Source organism: Silene latifolia, unplaced genomic scaffold, assembly GCF_048544455.1.
Source record: "Silene latifolia isolate original U9 population unplaced genomic scaffold, ASM4854445v1 scaffold_154, whole genome shotgun sequence".
NCBI classification, from domain to species: Eukaryota; Viridiplantae; Streptophyta; class Magnoliopsida; order Caryophyllales; family Caryophyllaceae; genus Silene; species Silene latifolia.
Window position 1 is genome coordinate 220,800 of NW_027413140.1, and position 20,542 is coordinate 241,341.

Consider the following 20,542-nt stretch of genomic DNA (forward strand, 5'->3'; position numbering starts at 1 on the left):
ATAAGATCACTTGGGCGGGAAAGTAAGAGTCTAATAATTTGACATATGTCTAACGGTTCTTCTATTATAATTATATACTAGTGTGTAGTCCGTCCATAAATGCACGGGTATAATATGAGTCTATGTATAAATACTTATTTATGTAGGTGACATATTAATTATGAAAATATAAGTATTTTGTAGAAATATGTAGATGTGTAAATATCTAACTAATACGGAGTAATTAGATGTATAATTAATATAAATAACATTACAAAAATTTAAAATTTTACACACATATGGTTACATATTATTAAAATAGATTATAGTATGCTTACTATAAATACTCAAATATTTATCGATAAACAACATTTGAAGTTAAGTTACGTGTCTCGGTTTCGTTATTCCAAATAAGTATTTTTAAATCTTTTTTATTGATCAGCCCGGAGATAGAAACAATTGGTTGTCATCGCAAAACATACCGTCACTGGAAATTGTCTTCTCTCAAACCTAACCGAAAATTTTGTTGAATCTGGAGGAGTTAATGTGATCTGAGCAATATGGACTTTATCTGCCTTGTTGGTGCCGGTTAATACAGTTACCCTAATAACGTGAGCACCAATATTTGATTAAAATTAATGTTAAAAACAACCACACACTTAGTATTTGAAACAAACCAATTATAAATCTACAGAAATAAAGATATAAAAATAAAGTTTGTATATTTTTTTGTTTATGTCAATTTTTATATATTAAACCTATAATTATCTATTACTCTATGATATTTTATGATTGATAGTTATTGATTTAAAACTAATAAAAGTTGGTTAACTTGAGTAACAACCTGAAAAAATAAATCAATGACAAATGTATTATGACGGGTAGATAAACATATATTAGCCTATGTTTTATGCACGAATTGTAGGGTATTTTGTTATGCACTAAGTTGTTTCCTAAAGGTACACGATGCGTATACACTTTGATATTGAGCGACGTTATAAAATGAGTAGGTCTCTTAAGATACGATCTTTCAGTCTATTTATTAGGAGACCAATTATAAATGGCAAATTTTTGTTTCAAACGACCATTTTGGTCTGAAATAATAAGACGGGTTTTGTGACCATTTTATGGTTAAATGTAACCACAATGGTACAACCAATGTTAAATTATGGTAACTTTTTTCCAATAGTGCTCACATTTAGCCGTAAAATGGTCACAAAATCACATCTTATTGATTTAGACCAAAATAGGTGGGTCGTCTGAAGAAAGACCAACTCATTATAAATTGATGGAAAAATGGTACAAAAGTAATAAAATGGGTACGTATACTATTAAACTGAGGTAATAATAAAAATGATTATAATATATGAAAAAGAAAAGTACGAAAAAATATGTAACGGGTCGTCTCTCCAAAGTTTTTTTTTGCTCTAAAATAATACTATGTAATATAAAGTTTCAAACATAACTTAAAAGATGCAAAATGTAAAATTAAAGCTGCGCATTGCACCTTGTGACCCAGGGTATGTTATCACCCTAAAAGTATGTCACTAATATTCCCTAAATCCTCACTAATTTTCACTAAATCCTCACTTGGAGTTCATTTCAAATATTAGCCGTGCTTATTTGCCAATTGTCGTCATATCATATTTGCAATTTCAGAAACAATGGCTTGTCGTAGACTTGTAGCGCGAGCACACGATCAGCAGAATGGTTTTTGCAAGAGAACGTAATGATCGTTCGACTCATTTTGGTCCTAAACAAAAAAGAGAATTAGTTATGCCATATGAGATTGGAAAAATATGTATGCAATAGGGAAGCTTAACAAACAAAGCGTATACAGAGTAGTTTTTCATTTATTTTGTCACATAGGTAAGAAAGTAATGAAACAAATTAAAAGAGATGCAGCATAATTTCCACTCCCCTACACTGGCTGATTGTGTGAGTGTATATTGTATTCTCATTTAGCAAATTCTAATATAAAGTTTTGCAAACAACCCAATATAACAATGTGAATTTTGTATATAACCCCCTTTTATGTACCATTTTTTACAAATAACCCCCTTTTAAGTTCATTTTTACAAATAACCCCCTTAAATATCACTTAATCCTAAAAATTACCCCCAATGTTGATTTCGCTAACGATTTTTATAAAACCCGATCTATATACGATATTACGACTCAAACTTATGTAACATACCTAAACTACCCTTACCTTACTCATAACACTACCCACTAAGAAACATACCATTCATTCTCTCATCTCACTTAATCGCAAATCCCCAAATTAGAAAATAAACACCAAATTAACTATCATGTTTTCAGAGTATGCGAATAACCATACACCCCAAATCAATCCATTAAACCCTAATTTCAACACTCCTTTCCCATTAAACACAAGGGGAGATGACCAGTAGAGGAGCGAGCAATTGTTGAAGACACGGTTTGCTTGTAGAGTTGTAGCTCACAATCCACGGCCTCTGTATATTCGAGCATCCCCATCTATAGAATCGCATATTTGAAGAATCGAAGATTGAGTCGCGTTGAGAAGGAGGGAACTATTGAAATTGAATCCCAAACAATTTGGATGTCATCAATAAAGATGGAGTAATAAGAAAGGGGAAAGATTGGAGCAATGATAGAAAGGGGAAAATGGGAGCAATGATGTTGGTCAGACTCGCTCAAAATCGCGTCCACATCCATCGCCATCACCCGCAACTTCCACCTTATCGTCTGACTCGCTCCAACTCCGTCGCCATCATTAGCAATTTCGCAGATTATATTTGTACTTGGGTTTCGGCTAATTAATTGCGTTTGTAAATTGAGAACTCCAGGTGGGGTGTGACTAACGTGCACATGTAACTTCAGATTTTGCAATTAATTGTGATGTGAAGATAATTGTGTGTTTGATTTTAGAGTACTGATTTGGTTATATTCAGATTGTTTTTTGCCCATTATTTGCGTTTTTGATTACAATTAGAAAGGGTGCGGTGGGTAGTGTTATGACACTTCTGAGTAAGGCAAGGGTAAGGGTAGTTTAGGTATATTACATAAGTTTGAGTCGTAATATCGTATATAGATCGGGTTTTATAAAAATCGTTAGCGTAATCTAACATTGGGGGTAATTTTTAGGATTAAGTGATATTTAAGGGGGTTATTTGTAAAAATGAACTTAAAAGGGGGTTATTTGTAAAAAAACGGTACATAAAAGGGAGTTATATACAAAATTCACTATAAAAATATATGAGTCACCAATTAAAGTATACAAAAAAAAAAAGTGAAATTATCACTCTGAACTCTGCCTAAAACTTGTACCCATATATGTATATCAATAAAATAATGTTAACTCTTATGTTGATGCAAACATAGACGCAAAAATATTCATTAAAAATGATAAATTATTGGAAAAGGTATAATTTTGAGCTAAAAATCACCAAGCCATAACATTTGTTACTCCCGATACGCGATAAATAATTGACAATTTTTGTAGATGGGATAAATAAACGACTATAGCATAATTTTAAAAAAAAGCGCATTTAAAAAACCAAATAAAAAATAGATGTACTCAATGAAATAGGCGAGTGTTTATTGTTAATAGCAAAGTTCACAACAGTGAGCGCACACCCCACCCGAATCTGGCGCATTTTTTTTACTGCAAAAAGCTTGCGATTATTCCTTTTTCAATGTGAAACTATTTTTTAGAATTTTATTTCCTTATTGTTTGGTAGCTCGAATCAGCCCCTAATCCTCCCATTGGAGAAAAGTTTTATCTTTGAGAAGTATGCTATCAAAAAACTGATACCATACCAGGTAATAGATGACAGTTTGGAGAAGACCACAATCACGTACAATTTGTCGGGATGAAAATATTATGCCTTTGTGCGCTTATTTCCTAATTGAAACCAACCATGAAACTTGCGTGATATTCTTGTAGGTAGGACTCGGTTCACAAATATTTACCTAGCAAAAAAAAAAGCTTAATTAGTCATCCACTCATCCAGGTTAACCTGAAAAACTTGGACTGCAGTCGAAAATAAAGGAATACTGAAAAACTAACATGATAGGCTTCAGATGTATAGGGTCTAGCAAAATATGTAATTAGAAATTTCCAAGAAAAACCAAGTTCATTATGACAGGTAATAACTATCTTCTAATGAGATTGATAAGTGACCCAAAGAGTCTTGGTTTTTAGAAGCTAAGTTAGCTTTGACAATGGCTTTACGTAGTTTGTACCAATGACTATGGATCCAAATTAATAGTTCTAACATTATCAAGTAAAGCCTATGACATTAACTTAATGAGCCTTCATATACGAAACCGTAGATATTTAACATCTAGATTAAATTACTCATTGGCATGAGTGACAAATGAAATTCCATTAAAACCAACACAGAAAAAGAGGTACCACGATGCCCTCCATCGTAAGCTTTTCTCAGCCACCACTGAAAAATTCTCTTTGGGTGTGGAAGCTCCAAAATACTTATAATTTACATAAACGATGTAAATGGGTATATGGCCATAAATGTATGGCCAAATAAGAATTATATAGACAAAGATGTTTATAAAACGACTATAGCAAAATTTTACCTAATATTAGATCCATGGACCCATTGATCGAGTTTGAGCAACATACGAAAGGTAATTGATCGAGATAGTGAAGGTTCAAAAACAAAAAGAAAAACTCCTAACAATTTCAAAATAGACGTCTTGAACGTGATGTTGCAAAACGAAAAGTACTGATATAGAACATCAACGATAAGATATCAAGTAAACAATTATGGTTGAAAAGCTAATAATTAAAGGCATATAAATAAGTAAATACAATCATCCCGATGAGGTTCAGAAGTAGAGAGTACACAAATATTGAAGGTTTTTACCCTTAAGAGTCGAATAACTAATAATAGTAACAACTATGAGCTATACAACCAAATTGTACAATAACCTTCAATCACTTACTCTTTATGTCTTATTCACCCATTGTAGAACGCTCACCCAGTTAGCCTGTTCAATATTAAATCGTCACTATTAGCACGTCTAAATGTCTCGACAAATATCGTTATGAATGAGAAATACAGTACTCCGTATAATACGAACGGGGCAAATAATAACTAAGATTTACTATATAAAAGCATAAATCAAAGTTATATGATGTTTACTTAACCGGTGTTTAGATAAATCCCATTTCACCATCAAATTGTCCCATACTCCTACCGAAAACTCAATACTCTTCACCGCCATTAACGTGGGTTCAATCCGCCAGCAATTTATGGATAAAAATCCAATTAAAATCAACAAATAATGTCGAAATCAGTTAATAAGAATCTTTAGAATTCCTTTAAAGCAAAGTATACCCTATAATACGAAACGCAAACAATTGAATCAGCGCAAATAATGTCGCCGTCATCCGAGGGCTTTAAAACCACCCAGGAAAAATATGAGCCTTACATTAATCCCCAACTTACAACACATCTACAAAAAAATTGTACATTAACTAAAACGACCGAACAGGAAAAAAAAGGGACTTATCTGGTTTAATCGGTGTTGCGGTTGTCTTTTAGTGATTCGCTTAACTCTGCGGTTTATGAAGTTATTCATGCGATGGTGATTGATGGTATTATTTCTGATTAGAAAAGGATGAGAGGTTGGAGAGAGGTTGAGGAATTGGGACGGAATAGAACAACACAAAGAGGAATAATGAAGGTAGTGGGTAGTTTATTTGTTTGTGACGGTTCCATATTTCTATATTAGTATAAAATATGTATGTATACATGTATAAAATACGGTAGATTGCTAACAACATAACACGTAAACATTTTATTGTATAGTGGCTGTTGCTTTAATATATTAAATGATGATAGATCACTAATTTTCATTATAGACGGACACTATCCGTCTATAACTATAGGCGAATAGTGTCTGTCTATAATGAGATATGCGGTAGATAGATATAGATAGATAGATAGATTTCCCATTTTTTATGCGCCTTTTGTTGGTACTCATATTATATTACTAATTACAAAAGCAAAAATTAGAAAAAATTTAACATATTAAGGTTAACTATGTTGATTACGTAATTAGTAGACACAACCCTTAATGACCTTACGAAGTACTTTATAATAAGCAGGGGCGAAGCTAGAAATTAAAATATAGGGTAGCGGAACTTTTGTAACATTTTTAAGATAATAAAAACACGGATATAAAATCATAAATTTCAGTAATAATCGCATTTTTCAACTTGAAAAAAGATAAATTGTTTTCGCTCTTATTGTGTTGAGGTTGTTAATTGTGCTTAAGCTCTTAAGTCTTAGTAGATTAATACGTAGTTTAATACTATAGTGACACTATTATATTTGAAGAATTCGTAAAATTATAACTTTACAAGTGTTACTAACAAAAGTTATACAACTTGTATTTACAACAAAAGTCATCAGTTCGTCTTGTTTAAGATTGTCTTAACTTACACAATATTTTAACCTTTCTTTTAATCATGTGTGATAGCCGTCTTAAGTTAAGACAATTTTGAATATGAGAAATTTATAATTAGTACTCCTATATAATGGGTAGTATTAATTTTTTTTTCTTTAACGTAAATTATTAAATGAGTTGTAATAAGAGGATATGGATTACGGAGTATAAAATTAGGGAAACACAAAGTCAATTGCAATTGCATGCACCAAATATTTTTAAGTGCGCCCGTAAAGTCCTATGTAATCCCGAGTTGGAAAATAAAATTAAAAATTCACTAGTTGTAGACTGTAGGAATCAAACCCAACCTGTTTATATAGAAGGCCAATGACTTATCACTAGAGCACTCGCATGCTGATGTTGTTTATGCAGTCTTATTTACTCTTATACTTTAGCAAGTTGTATTGGGGTAACTACCCCTTGCTACTATCTGGTTTCGCCTAAGGTAATAAGTGGTTTAATTATTCTTATCGGGACCATTGTACGTGTATAACTAAATTATTAATTCAAGTTATATGTGATTATATAACATAAAATGAGTTGGTTGGTTGTAAGGGTACAAGTGGTATGACATGTCATTTTAGTGTGTATAAAATTATCCGACTAATTAAGTTTGACAATATGTTATGCTATAGGAAATGAGCTTGGCTATCGTATTGTCGCTCGCATGCCAAAGCCTAGGGGTGATATACGGAGATATCGGAACTTCACCCCTATACGTATATGCAAGCACTTTTCCTAAAGGTATTAAGGATGGTAAAGACATATTGGGAGCCCTTTCGCTTATCTACTATACGATTACTCTGTTACCCGTAACCAAGTACATTTTCATTGTCTTACGGGCCAATAATAATGGCAAAGGTATGTCTTCTTTCTTATCTCTTGTTGATTTAACTAGGAAACAATGACTTTTATTTGATTATTTGTTAGACTCCATGTTTCAATTATTTATTCCAGCTTCTTATTTATTTTGTGCTAAAGACCAATTTTCTATTTTGAAACTGTTAGACCATCCCCAAGCATAGTTGGGTTAAGTTAATTAAGGATTAGTTAGTTAATTAGTATGACCCATTACTAAATAGGGTCAATTGGCGACCTCTTCTCATGGTATTGATTGACTAATGACCTAGTACGTGCTTGATTGTCATTGGCTAAGAAATGTAAGAGTGGCAACTATCTGTTGAAAATTATATAGGAAGGGGGATTGTCTGCAACCTTGCAGAAGTTGTACTTTCCTACCCTCTTCCTTCACTTGCTCTGCAAAAGAGAAAAGAGTAGTTGATTATAATAAGAAAAAACGGTTATATCCTTTGTAAATATCTATAAAATGAGCTCAATCTTAACATATTTTGGACAAGTTTTTTTTTTCTGGATATTTTTACCTAATATAATAACTTTTTCACATAAAAAAATATAACAAAAAAATTACATCAATTCCCTATTTCCAATTATATTATGGATTTTGATCTAAATTTGTCTCTAACTTATCATTAGTATCTAATTTGTCAACTGGTAGCTAATTGTTTTGTTTATTTAACAGGTCCATTGTATTGGCCGATGTTTATGATAACTATTGCGCCAACAATCATAGCAAGTGAAGCTATGTATTCGGGGACGTTCTCCATCATACAACAATCTTTGGCTCTAGAATGCTTCCCTCATGTCACTGTAGTTCACACATCAGACAAGGTTGAAGGACAAGTTTACATTCCAGAAGTAAACTATTTCATCATGGTCGCTAGTGTCATCGTGACATTAGCCTTTCGAACTCCTGAAAAGATTGGAAATGCATATGGTATGTCTCATACACTCTATCTCCCATCTCCTGACTTTTAAATTTCATACACATTTTGGTATATAATCGAACATGCTTCATCATTGTGGTCTATTTGTTTAAGATGTGGTCAGTGTAATTTGTAATGGGAGAATTGCGGTTCTTGATTTGTGTTTGCCGAGGGAATTACATCATCATTTATGATTCTTGTTATGCTAATAATATGGAAAACAAACATATTTTTAGTAATAGCCTACATCTGCAGCATCATGCCCGTAGAGATTACCTACTTGAGTTCAGTGATATACAAATTCCCGCACGGCGGATTCTTCCCTGTTGCCTTTGCATGCTTCTTGTTGTGCATAATGCTTACTAGGTTGAAAGCTCGTGCGTTACACGGGGTAATTAACTTAGTTATAATGAAAAACATATTATAAGGCTTTAATTTTTACATATAATTATTTGTTTACATACGATTACAATATTCATTTCATTGAAAATAGAAGATAAATACATACACACCTACCGTTTATTATTTATGCGAGAAAAACAAATAATAACTAAATTTCGCTATTGTAGATATAATAATAAAAACTCTAATAAGAGACCTCTAAGACAATACTTAAGAGACTCAAACGATTTTAGGTTGTTGACACGTAAGTTTAAAGATGACTCATATTTATAATCATAGGAATATAGGATCACCCCAATTCGACTCTTTATACTTCATATATTAACCATATCTATATTATTTTTCAATGTTGGACAAATAACATACCAAAAAATACACCATCTTTTTCGTACTTAGTACTATACCATGTTCGTACGTTTTTTTTTTATCATAATTAAAATATACGTAAATAATAGAAAAATATACTCTAATGGTACCATTTTTTTTTATCTTTGGGAATATAGAAACATGACTTGAATATAAATTAGGAAATATATACTATATACTATATACTATATACTATATACTATATACTATATACTATATACTATATACTATAATAATTAAAAGATTCTCCATTTTATTCTTTACATCAAACATTATTATTTATGAAACTTTCCTAAATTGATTTTTGATGATGTGGACAACTTAGAATCGCTCGAAAAAAAATCCTCTTTTATTAATATATATATATATATATATATATATATATATATATATATATATATATATATATATATATATATATATATATATATATATATATATTTAGAACCATGACTACCACAAAAGGTATAACTATGAGGCCGAGAATAAACTTTCCCCGTAAAAATTAAGGGAGATTACTTGCAAGACTAATTTCTATCGCATTCCGATAATGACCATCTTCTACTCAGACTTAGGAATTCCTACCATCTTTGAGCATTATGTTCAGAATGTTCCGGCTTTGCTATCGGTGGTTGTCTTTGCCATGTTAAGACATTGTCGGTGAGTACGGTACCAATTGAGGAACGATTCTCGTTCAGTAGAGTCAACCCTCTAGAACTATATGTCTTCTATTGCATTGTTAGCTTTGGGTACATGGATTCTCTAAATAACGATGAGCCATTCGAGAAGCTCCTAGTGGAAAAGCTTTCAAAGTTTGTGAGGGATGACTCGCTCCTTGCAAAACGACCAAGTGATGTTAATGTCGACCATGTTGTGGAAGTAATTGAGGAGCCACACGAGGATTACATGGACAGTGGGGTAATACGATCCTATTCTACAAGCTCTTCCCAACAGCTATCTGAGCCACACCAACGGCTATCCAAGCCACACCAACGGACACATCTTTGTATATTGGGCAATAATCTTCCTTGCCTTTCATTTAGCTACCTCTTAAATTTTTCTCTATGAACTATGATACCGTCGTTTAGTATCAAAAATAAACCTAATACTGATAACTGAAGCTAGCGGTAAATAAGGTCGATCTCCACAGGGAGGCTATTGTTTCTACTTGCTAATTTAAGTTTGTCAGATGTCACAGGATGAGGGTTTGAGTATTTGATCTAAACTAATAAGGTCAAGAGAAAGAAAGAGAGCAAATGAGTAGAGAGTAAATAAGTAAAGAGAAAGCAGCTAAGACAGTCGGTTCACCATGATTCTCAAGTAATGTAGTCTAAGGTCTCAGGTAATGCAAGTCTAATCTACGGAGCAATGAATATCTCCTTCCGGTCTCAATTCGCCCTAAGACAATAATAGCTTAATTTCCGCCCTCACTACGTGCCCTAATGTTCGCTACAGGTCTTACCCCTTCCAATCTTCCGATCTAGGTCAAGGTGTACCGCGGTTTAATGACTAACTGCGTCGACTCAATTAGACAAGAACAGTTAAATCTAGCGATTAACAACGTAGATCAAATTCGCGTTAAACCTAATTACTTATTTCACGATTCCCTTAAAATCATGGCTCCCCTATGTCTTAGCAAGGGAGAATTAGCTAAACATGGCAAGAATAAAACTAATAGCAATAAGAACAACTAAACTCGACATAGCAAAATATGGATTTAAATAAGAAGCAATAACTACTACTTGATATAATAACAAATAGTAACAATAAGTAAAAGAGCAAGGAATTACGAGATGCAAAAATAGTTAAAACTAGAATTAAATTAAAGAGAGACAAGGGATTTCGTAGTTAGATCTGGAAAAATAGAGAGGGAAAAGTGAACAGTCGAGAAGTGATGAAAGAAGTCCCCCCTTTATTCTAACCTAATTATCTCTTATATACTAGAAGAGATATTTATTATAAGATAAAACTAAATATAAGATAGTCTCGACATAAGATAAGCTGCGCCCGACTCGATTAGCTCGATCGAAAAACATAAAGGACTCAAGGTGGTCGATCCAAAAGAGCAGCTGGTCGATCGAAATGTGTATATTTCAGAGTTCTCGATCGAGAGCTTCAGCGCGTAATTTCCTGCTTTGCGCACTGAACTTCAAACGGCCGCCATTTCTTCGTTACTTGTAAGAATCAAGTGATTTTCATGGCGTTGGAAAGATTAGAGGATAAGCTTTCACTTCCAATTGGAATAAACTGATTATCTGTTGTAGAACTCGAGATATGGCTCTTCAAAGTAGGCATTAGTAGTTTGAAGCTCTTCCTTTGTCCGCTAAGCTTCCTTACTGCTATGCGCATCACCAAAATGGTAGTTCCTAAGCTCCAAATCTAATTGTCACCTAAATGCAAGCTTGGAAGACGGTTTTAGGCTCAATTCCGCATCTTTAAGCACATTTCTGCAATTAGTATAAGAAATCCCAAAGTACGCAATTCGGGGGCATATTCGTAGAAATAACTACTATAATAGCATAGAAATGCGTGCATTAATTTCCTAAAAAGACTATATAAAATGCACGCATCAAACTTCCCCAAACCAAACCTTTGCTTGTCCTCAAGCAAACTAATGCAACTAGCTAGGACTAAATAGGTAGGAGTAAAACATGGACAAGCTGAAAACCGTCGACTCAAACCATTTAATGCATATGAATCAACTACTAATAGCTAAATGTCAAAGCAAACGAATTTATACATATTTCAAAAAGATGTTGAACTTTTGACCTTGAAAGACTTTTAAGATCGGACTCTCCCGGGTCACTGCTCTCTCATCAAAGCAAATGGTAAGCAGATTATATGTAAGAGAGAAAGAAGTAAAAGTCGCTCACCTAGACTTCGATCAACATGATCATGCATGCAATATAGTATGATAAGTAATTCTAGCTACCTTACACATACATTCCAACCGTTCAAGATCTATCACATGCTGAATACTTGCAAAATTTGGATAAGTGAGGCTATGGGTAAGAAGGGGCAGAAACAATTATGGAAGAGAAGGTAAAGCGTCAAGCTAGCTACCTATTAAAACCATCTAACAACATCCCAACTTCTAACTCAATTAAAATAAAGTACAATGCCGGAACTGTGGCATAAAACTCACTAGCACCAAATAAAAGAGTCGGAAACCAAAAATAATTAGCTTATGAATAACCCACAATTCCCAAAAATATGTGAATAGAGCGCGGGAATACAATTAAACTTCTCTTTTTTTTCTTTCTTTCCTTTTTCTCTTTGTTTCTTTTTTTTCGTTCCATTTTTCTCAACTTTTTTTTTCTATTTCTTTTTTTTTTTTCATTTCTCATGATATTCAGCTAACTTCCATTAATACCAATTCCAACTCCAAATCTCCAATTTCTCCAAATACCAACTCCGATAAAATGATACGAACCAAAACCGATACAAGAGCACATGTACCACAATAAACAACACTAACTAGCTCAACGCAGGGTAGGCTTAAATTTGGGTGTAGTTTATGGGTCAACCGGCAATTTTGGCTAAAGGTGGAGTTAATGGGTAAAATGAATAAAAGGGGATTTTGCAAGCATTCTCCAAACATATAATACCATCCACAAACCCGAACGTATGTAGTCAATAAGCAATTAAATATCATACTTGTGCATTTGATATTACACGACATGCAGGGAGTAAACTACTCACAGTCCTAGATGAAACCGGTCATGAATGTCACCAGTTTATAAGGCTCTAATCCTCGTAAAGTTATTGTAGTTTGCCAAAATTTTCAAGTCAAGTCTACTAGTTCAACAAATTTTGAAACAAAATTCGAGATATTACTTTGAATTTTACTAAAAGATGTGATAAATTGTAAGGCTTAAGCAAAGAAACAATTTACAAAGAACGAAATACTCAATCGACTCAACCTAATATGCAAATTAAACGTGATTTTTCTTTGATTTTCGAAATTTTTTAAATTTTTGTGAGTTTTTAATTTCTTCTGAAACGAAACAACAATGCATGTGAAAATTTAAACGTGCAAACAAAAAATGCAAAAAAACAAAATGCAGACACTAAGATATGGATGCATTACCCTCCCCAAACCAAATTGTACAATGTCCTCATTGTACACAACAACTAACAACAGCAAAAAAAATGGGAAAGGGAAAAATGCAAACTAAGAAGATGAAGTAGAAAAGGAGCTAAGGAACTCACAGGATAACGCGAAAGAGGGAAACGTGGACCTCCCCAAACTAGCCAACAACAAGGGAGGTCGCAGCTAGCGGCTTCAGAGCAGCTAAATTGCGAACAGAATGCAGGAGTACCTGCAAATTCGCAAATAGCAACCGCACAAAAGTATTGCCAAAGCAAAGAGAGCTAAATTGTTCATAGTCTATAGTCGAGTAGGCTAATTATTAAGGCACACAACAAAACTAAATAAAATGTTCAAAAATAAATAAAAAGTTCTAAAATTACGGGCTGCCTCCCGGTAGCGCTAGATTAGAAGGTCCTAGCTCGGCCCTCTTTTGTCAACCAGCAACACAAAGCAATTGCTCACTACTAGGCCTCTGACTGGAAGCAATAACTTCAGCAATCGTCAAATCTGCTTCCGGCCTCCACAGCATGGCAACGGAAGAACAACAGCTCCTCCAATCATCGGGATCCCAATCTCTAACGTCGGCACGCAACAACTTCCTAGACAGCATAGCTTCCTCAAAACCTCCTCCAGGTATCTGGGTAGTTCCAGACTCCAACTTGAGAGCACCCATCTCACCTCCCGGGTCCTCGAACCTGTCAAGACCTGTAAAAAGAGAAACAAAATAATGTTCCTCCAATTTGCTCCTAAACTAGGGCGGAGGTGTTATAACAGCAGCAATATGTGACTCATAAGGAATATCAGATGGTATCTCCACGGACTCTATAGGAGGAGTAGCATCAAAGAGCATGGCTCGCATGGGTTCCATACATGCATTAGACTTGGTAAAAACCAAATCCTCTCCTCCTACCTGAAAGGTAAGTGTCTTAGCCCCGACATCTATAATTGCACCAGCAGTGCACAAAAATGGTCATCCCAAGATAATGGGAGTGTGACGGTCTTCGGGTATATCTAAAACAACAAAATCAACGGGAATAAAGAATTTCCCTATCCTGACAGGTACATCATCCAAAACTCCTTTAGGCCGTGATAAAGAACGATCGGCTATCTGTACAGTAATGCTAGTACGCTTAAACTTACTCAAACCTAATCTCTTAGCAAGAGACAAAGGTAACACACTGACACTAGCACCAAGGTCACATAAAGCATTGTCGATTAATTGGGTCCCTATATGACATGGTATGGAAAAACTACCTGGGTTAGACAACTTAGAAGGGGTCCCAGTCTGAAGAAGTGCGTTGCACTCTTCAGTCATAACTACAGTCTCAATAACACTAGCATCCCTCTCACAACATAAAGTCTGCTTAATAAATTTAGCATAAGAGGGTACCTGGGCCATAAGCTCATTATAATGCTCACCGACGTTAAGAACCCATATAAGATCCAGGAATCCGTGGTGCGGCAACAACCTTCGTGGAAAAGGAACTTGAATAAGATAGGCTTTAACCGTATTCTCCTTCATATCGTCATTCGGGATAGGCATGGGTGACGATTGAATAGTTTCCGAGGCTACAGGGGCTGATCGAACAGTGTCATTTCTCGATCGAACATGTGCAAGCCTTCGATCGAATGAATCCTCTGCAATAGTGTTCGATCGAACATTTTTGTTTCAGCATCGTTCAATCGATCACTTGAGTCCTCTCGATCGAACGTCTTAATTCCAGCTTTGTTCGATCGATCACTTAGTTCTTTTCGATCGAACGCTTTCTCAATACATTTGCTCGATCGACCATCAGCAGGGGGTCGATCGAATAGTATTCCCTCCATAATGTTCGATTGAGTACTCGGGATGTTACGATCGAATTTAATGCTCAGGTCAGCACGTGCATCAGTACAAACTGCAGTACCAGCATCAACGGACAATGGAATACTCTCGGTATGGATTGCATACGCCGTCTCATACTGGTCTTCCCCAGCAACTAATTGATCAAACTGAATCTGTAGCTTCTTTATACGGATGTCAGTTTCCGCATAAGACTTCTGCGTCGTTAGTGCAAATGCCCCTATCATTGACTTCTGTTCAGGAAGCTCAACTTTTTCGATAATCCCATTTACTTGGGCCTGCAACTTCTCAAGACGGATGTCTTGAGCTTTGGATTTTTCCACACTCGAAACCAAGATATTTACAATTGGGAACAATTTCTCGAACCATTCATTCTTTTCAACAGGAGGGGTGTGTTGCGGTGGGTTAGCATAACAAAGCTATTGAAGACCTTGTTGTTGCAGCGGTTGTGGTGGCACCGGTATAGAAGGAGCAAAACCTTGGCGACTTCCACAACCCCAAGACTCTTTCCTCTCCCAATTATCAGTTCTGACGGTTGGAGCTTCAAAATGGGCTATAAGTTGGGAGACGGACCTCATCTTGGCTAAAGAATCGAAGGTACTCAAGCCTTACCTTCGATAATCTCTCTCTGAAATCTGTCTAATAGACCTGTAGACTTATCAAAATAGCACTAAAGAAAAAGATAAAAACTGCCTCAAGGAATAAATCCCTTGAGGCTAAAGACAAACAAAAATAAAGCAAGCAAAAAGCATCGCCTCCCCGGCAACAACGCCAAAATTTGATACCGTCGTTTAGTATCAAAAATAAACCTAATACTACTAACTGAAGCTAGCGGTAAATATGGTCGATCTCCTCAAGGAGGCTATTGTTTCTACTTGCTAATTTAAGTTTGTCAGATGTCACAGGATGGGGGTTTGAGTATATGAACTAAACTAATAAGGTCAAGAGAAAGAAAGAGAGCAAATGAGTAGAGAGTAAATAAGTAAAGAGAAAGCAGCTAAGACAGTCGGTTCACCATGATTCTCAAGTAATGTAGTCTAAGGTCTCAGGTAATGCAAGTCTAATCTACGGAGCAATGAATATCTCCTTCCGATCTCAATTCCCCCTAAGACACTAATAGCTTAGCATCCGCCCTCACTACGTGCCCTAATGTTCGCTACAGGTCTTACCCCTTCCAATCTTCCGATCTAGGTCAAGGTGTACCGCGGTTTAATGACTAACTGCGTCGACTCAATTAGACAAGAACAGTTAAATCTAGCGATTAACAACGTAGATCAAATTCGCGTTAAACCTAATTACTTATTTCACGATTCCCTTAAAATCATAGCTCCCCTAGGTCTTAGCAAGGGAGAATTAGCTAAACATGACAAGAATAAAACTAATAGCAATAAGAACAACTAAATTCGACATAGCAAAAGATGGATTTAAAGAAGAAGCAATAACTACTACTTGATATAATAACAAATAGTAACAATAAGTAAAAGAGCAAAGAATTACGAGATGCAAAAATAGTTAAAACTAGAATTAAATTAAAGAGAGACAAGGGATTACGTAGTTAGATCCGGAAAAATAGAGAGGAAAAGTGAACAATGAGAAGTGATGAAAGAAGTCCCTCTTTATTCTAACCTAATTATCTCTTATATAGTAGAAGAGATATTTATTATAAGATAAAACTAAATATAAGATAGTCTCGACATAAGATAAGCTACGTCCGACTCGATTAGCTCGATCGAACAACATAAAGAACTCAAGGTGGCCGATCCAAAAGAGCAGCTGGTCGATTGAAATGTGTATATTTCAGAGTTCTCGATCGAGAGCTTCAGCGCGTAATTTCCTGCTTTACGCACTGAACTTCAAACGGCCGCCATTTCTTCGTTACTTGTAAGAATCAAGCGATTTTCATGGCGTTGGAAAGCTGAGAGGATAAGCTTTAATCTCCAACTAGAATCAACTGATTATATATTTTAGAACTCGAGATATGACTCTTAAAAGTAGGCAGTAGTAGTTTGAAGCTCTTCCTTTGTCCGCTAAGCTTCCTTACTCCTATGCGCATCACCAAAATGGTAGTTCCTAAGCTCCAAATCTAATTGTCTTCTAAATGCAAGCTTGGAAGACGGTTTTAGGCTCAATTCCACATCTTTAAGCACATTACTGCAATTAGTACAAGAAATTCCAAAGTACGCAATTCGGGGGCATATTCGTAGAAATAAGTACTATAATAGCATAGAAATGCGTGCATTAATTTCCTAAAAAGGCTATATAAAATGCACGCATCAAACTATTGCCTTCTTAAATCTCCAAATCTCTCTTCGTTCCTCCTTATTGCTCAGATCATTTGCACCAACAAACCATAATTTTCTCTCTTTAATTTCTCAATAAAATTAAAATGAAAAAAAAAAAACGAAAATACAAGCAATAATGAACAAGACGATTCTAGTAAGATAAAAGGGAAGATTGGTCATGACTTTAAGGCTTCTTCTTCTTCTTCTTCTTCTTCTTCTTCTTCTTCTTCTTCTTCTTCTTCTCGTTCTTTATATTTCTTGTTACGTTTCACATTTGTTCATTGTTTTTGTTCAAACTATCTCTAGTTTTTAGTTAATCCGATCTATAGAGGTTAATATAGAGTTAAAAACCAGTTTGTTCCCGTAACATAATGACCGAAATCTGATGTTCGCAAATTCATAACAATAATAATTTTATTTAAAAACAAGTTTTTTCAAAATGGAATATATATATATATATATATATATATATATATATATATATATAGAATCAGGATCTCGTGCGAACCTTTTTACGGTGCGAACCGTACGAACCCCTTCTAAGCCCTCAGATCAAACAAATCAAGGGCTAATATTGACTGCCTTATTAGGAATAGAGATTTCATTTTATTGTTCCCCAGACGCTTAACTCTTTCTTACATTTCCTCTCCTTCCAACCCCATAAATCCTAACTACTCAACTTCTTCACCCTTATTCACCAGATCACCACCACCATGCCACCGCCGGAGCTCCGGTAACCACCTCATCGGCGTAGCAGCATTGCTCCTCCATCAGTTCTCACCCGTCGCCGGCGATATTCGCCCTCCCCTCTTTGTCCTTCTCTCTTTTTATCGGAGATTTAATCAACACCGCCCCTTTCTTCTCCATTTTCTTTTTCCTCTGAACCTTGTCAAGTCGCTAGCCTGGTTGCCGTACCATCACCACACTATAGTGATTTACGGCTAAAACAGGAACTATTTGGTTCGAAATATTCCAATAATGTCATCCGGGGACGACTCTTTCCTTCTCTTACTATTTCCCCAATCCTCTAATACTTCCACCCTCGACCTGCTGCCGGCGACGACAACGAGCACCATGACGTGATAATCAAACAATTGACAATCTGAATTGGGTTTATTCCCTATAATTAAATCAGCCAGATTTTAAAATTCATGCATATTGATATCTTAATTATCTGATTTTGAAGTAATTTAGGGTTTGAATTTGATTAATTTTGGAGAAATGGAGGAGAGAAATTGTTGGCAAACATTGGATCTAATGAGATCAGAAGAAATGCAGTTAGGTGTAGTGTTTTGAGTGCTGATGGTGACGTCTGGGGTAAGGCGTCGACTGAGGTGGTGCTGGTCGTCGGGGATGAGGAGTGGTGCTGGCCGTGGGGATGAGTCCTGGTCGAAATAGTCTATTTGACTGCGAAATCTTCTAATAACCCATAGTGACGAGGTGATGTGAGACTAAGCAACAATGGAGTTGTAGGCGGTGGTAATTTATGATTAAGTGGAGTGAGTGGTGGTGGTCATGGGAGTGGCTGGGCATGACTAGCGATGATCAGTGGCGTCGCCGACGACGTCTGGATAATGGCCGCTGATAGTGTCGACGAAGGGCTCATGGGAGTGGGAGTGAGACGAGTAATCTGATGGTGGAAATGTGGGTAGAAGGGCTGTTGTGTGTGACGGTGGTCGGGAGAGCCACCGAAGGCGGTGGTCAGCGGGTCATGTATGGTGATGGGTTATGAATTAGATGGTGATTGTTGGTGGATAGATAGAATAATACTCTACATACACCAATGTATTCTTCTGGATACACAAGTATATTTGCGTATCTACAACAACGGACTTGTGTATCTACAGCAACATATTTGTGTATCTAGGCTCTTATTTCGAATAGAAGATGACATGAATGGTGTTTGTTCATGAAATTGAGATTATAGATAGATTTTGATGTAGTAGAATTTCTGTTGTACCGAAGGTAGGATTTTAGAAGTTGAAGTATACTCCCTATGCTTTTTACTTTCTATACAGATTATTCAACTTCTTACCTTGTTGTGACTTTAATTCAACATTACTCTTATTATTTATTGAGTACCTGAATTATGAGACTTTAATTAATTACGATGTACTCCAAGTCTGTATTATTTATCAAGGTACCCAATTTTATAGTATGTCATAAACTCATACGGAGTAATATTGATCTCAATTACACTTAGTTTGCGTATATTCTATTTGTGGTTTACATATTCCATACGACCATGCATGCATGAGACAACTAGAATAAATAAAAAACTATTGGCAAACTTATCTTATTTCACTTATTTGTTTACCTTTGTTTAAAATCTCTTTCACGGAAAAAAATGAAAGTAAATAGTTGACTAAGATAAAAGGAGTATTACGATTAAAATTTCTATAAACTCAAGATCATTAATGTCTGACACATGCAAATAACATATTACCATATGATTTTTTTTTTGTTACGGAGTATTTTACCAAATTAATTGAGCAACTTCAGCGGCCCTGGGTAGCGGGTCGCCTAACCCAATCATAAGTCCTTTTCCGTCCCGAAATTTCGATTACCCGCCCCCTTCGTTTGATCCCATTAAGTTGCTGGATACAAACTTTTAGCATGTTAAATACACTTGTTTAAGGTTCTAGATACATACATCTAGCTAAACAGCTAGCTAGATACACTCCCTTAAGTTTCTAGATACATATCTTTAGCTAGCTAGATACACTCTTTTAAGTTTCTAGATATATACTTTTACCTTGCTAGATAAATACACTTCTTTAAGTTGTTAGATACTTATCTTTATTTATTTAGATACATTTATTGTCTTCTTTAAATAAACCTTTACCTCGCTTATATATACATACTTTTATCTTCTAGATACACACCTCTGCAAAAGTAGATACACTCTTTTACTTTGTTAGATACATTCATTTGCTTTACTTAAGTTCGTTTCATTTACTTTAGATACACTCTTTTACCTTACTAGATACATCCTTTTACCTTACTAGATACACATCATTATACGTGGTCCTTATTTGTGGTCGGAGGGAGTACTAATGTACTATCTATACAAAGGTCAAAACAACATATATCTGTGGTCCTGAATATACATTGTTATAGAAAAATGATGCTTCTATTAAGATTCCGCTTGAAAGTCCATGACCTTCATTAAAATCCATCCACTTTTTAAGTACCCATCTTTGAGACCAAAACTTGATGCTGCATTGATATATTGAAGCTATGGTTTGCTTTTGAGTTATGTCTACTTCTCTTCTAAGCAATTTCATGCCTAATCAGCTAAGCTTCAGTATAATTTGAAAATCTGAATCTG

General features: G+C 35.2%; 1 long non-coding RNA gene and 1 pseudogene across 2 annotated transcripts; one reads left to right on the forward strand and one right to left on the reverse strand.

The window, feature by feature from the left end:
* Positions 1-1,353: 1,353 nt before the first annotated feature.
* On the reverse strand, positions 1,354-5,670 carry LOC141637867 (uncharacterized). 2 transcript variants are annotated; one of them, XR_012541933.1, is made up of 4 exons: positions 5,138-5,670; positions 4,933-4,977; positions 3,784-3,936; positions 1,354-1,732 (listed from the first exon to the last, which is right to left on the reverse strand). It is a non-coding gene; the product is annotated as an uncharacterized LOC141637867 (long non-coding RNA). The 2 variants fall into 2 exon arrangements; XR_012541932.1 differs by having other exon boundaries at positions 4,933-5,670.
* Positions 5,671-7,079: 1,409 nt separating this feature from the next.
* On the forward strand, positions 7,080-10,212 carry LOC141637873 (potassium transporter 5-like; annotated as a pseudogene).
* Positions 10,213-20,542: the final 10,330 nt, after the last annotated feature.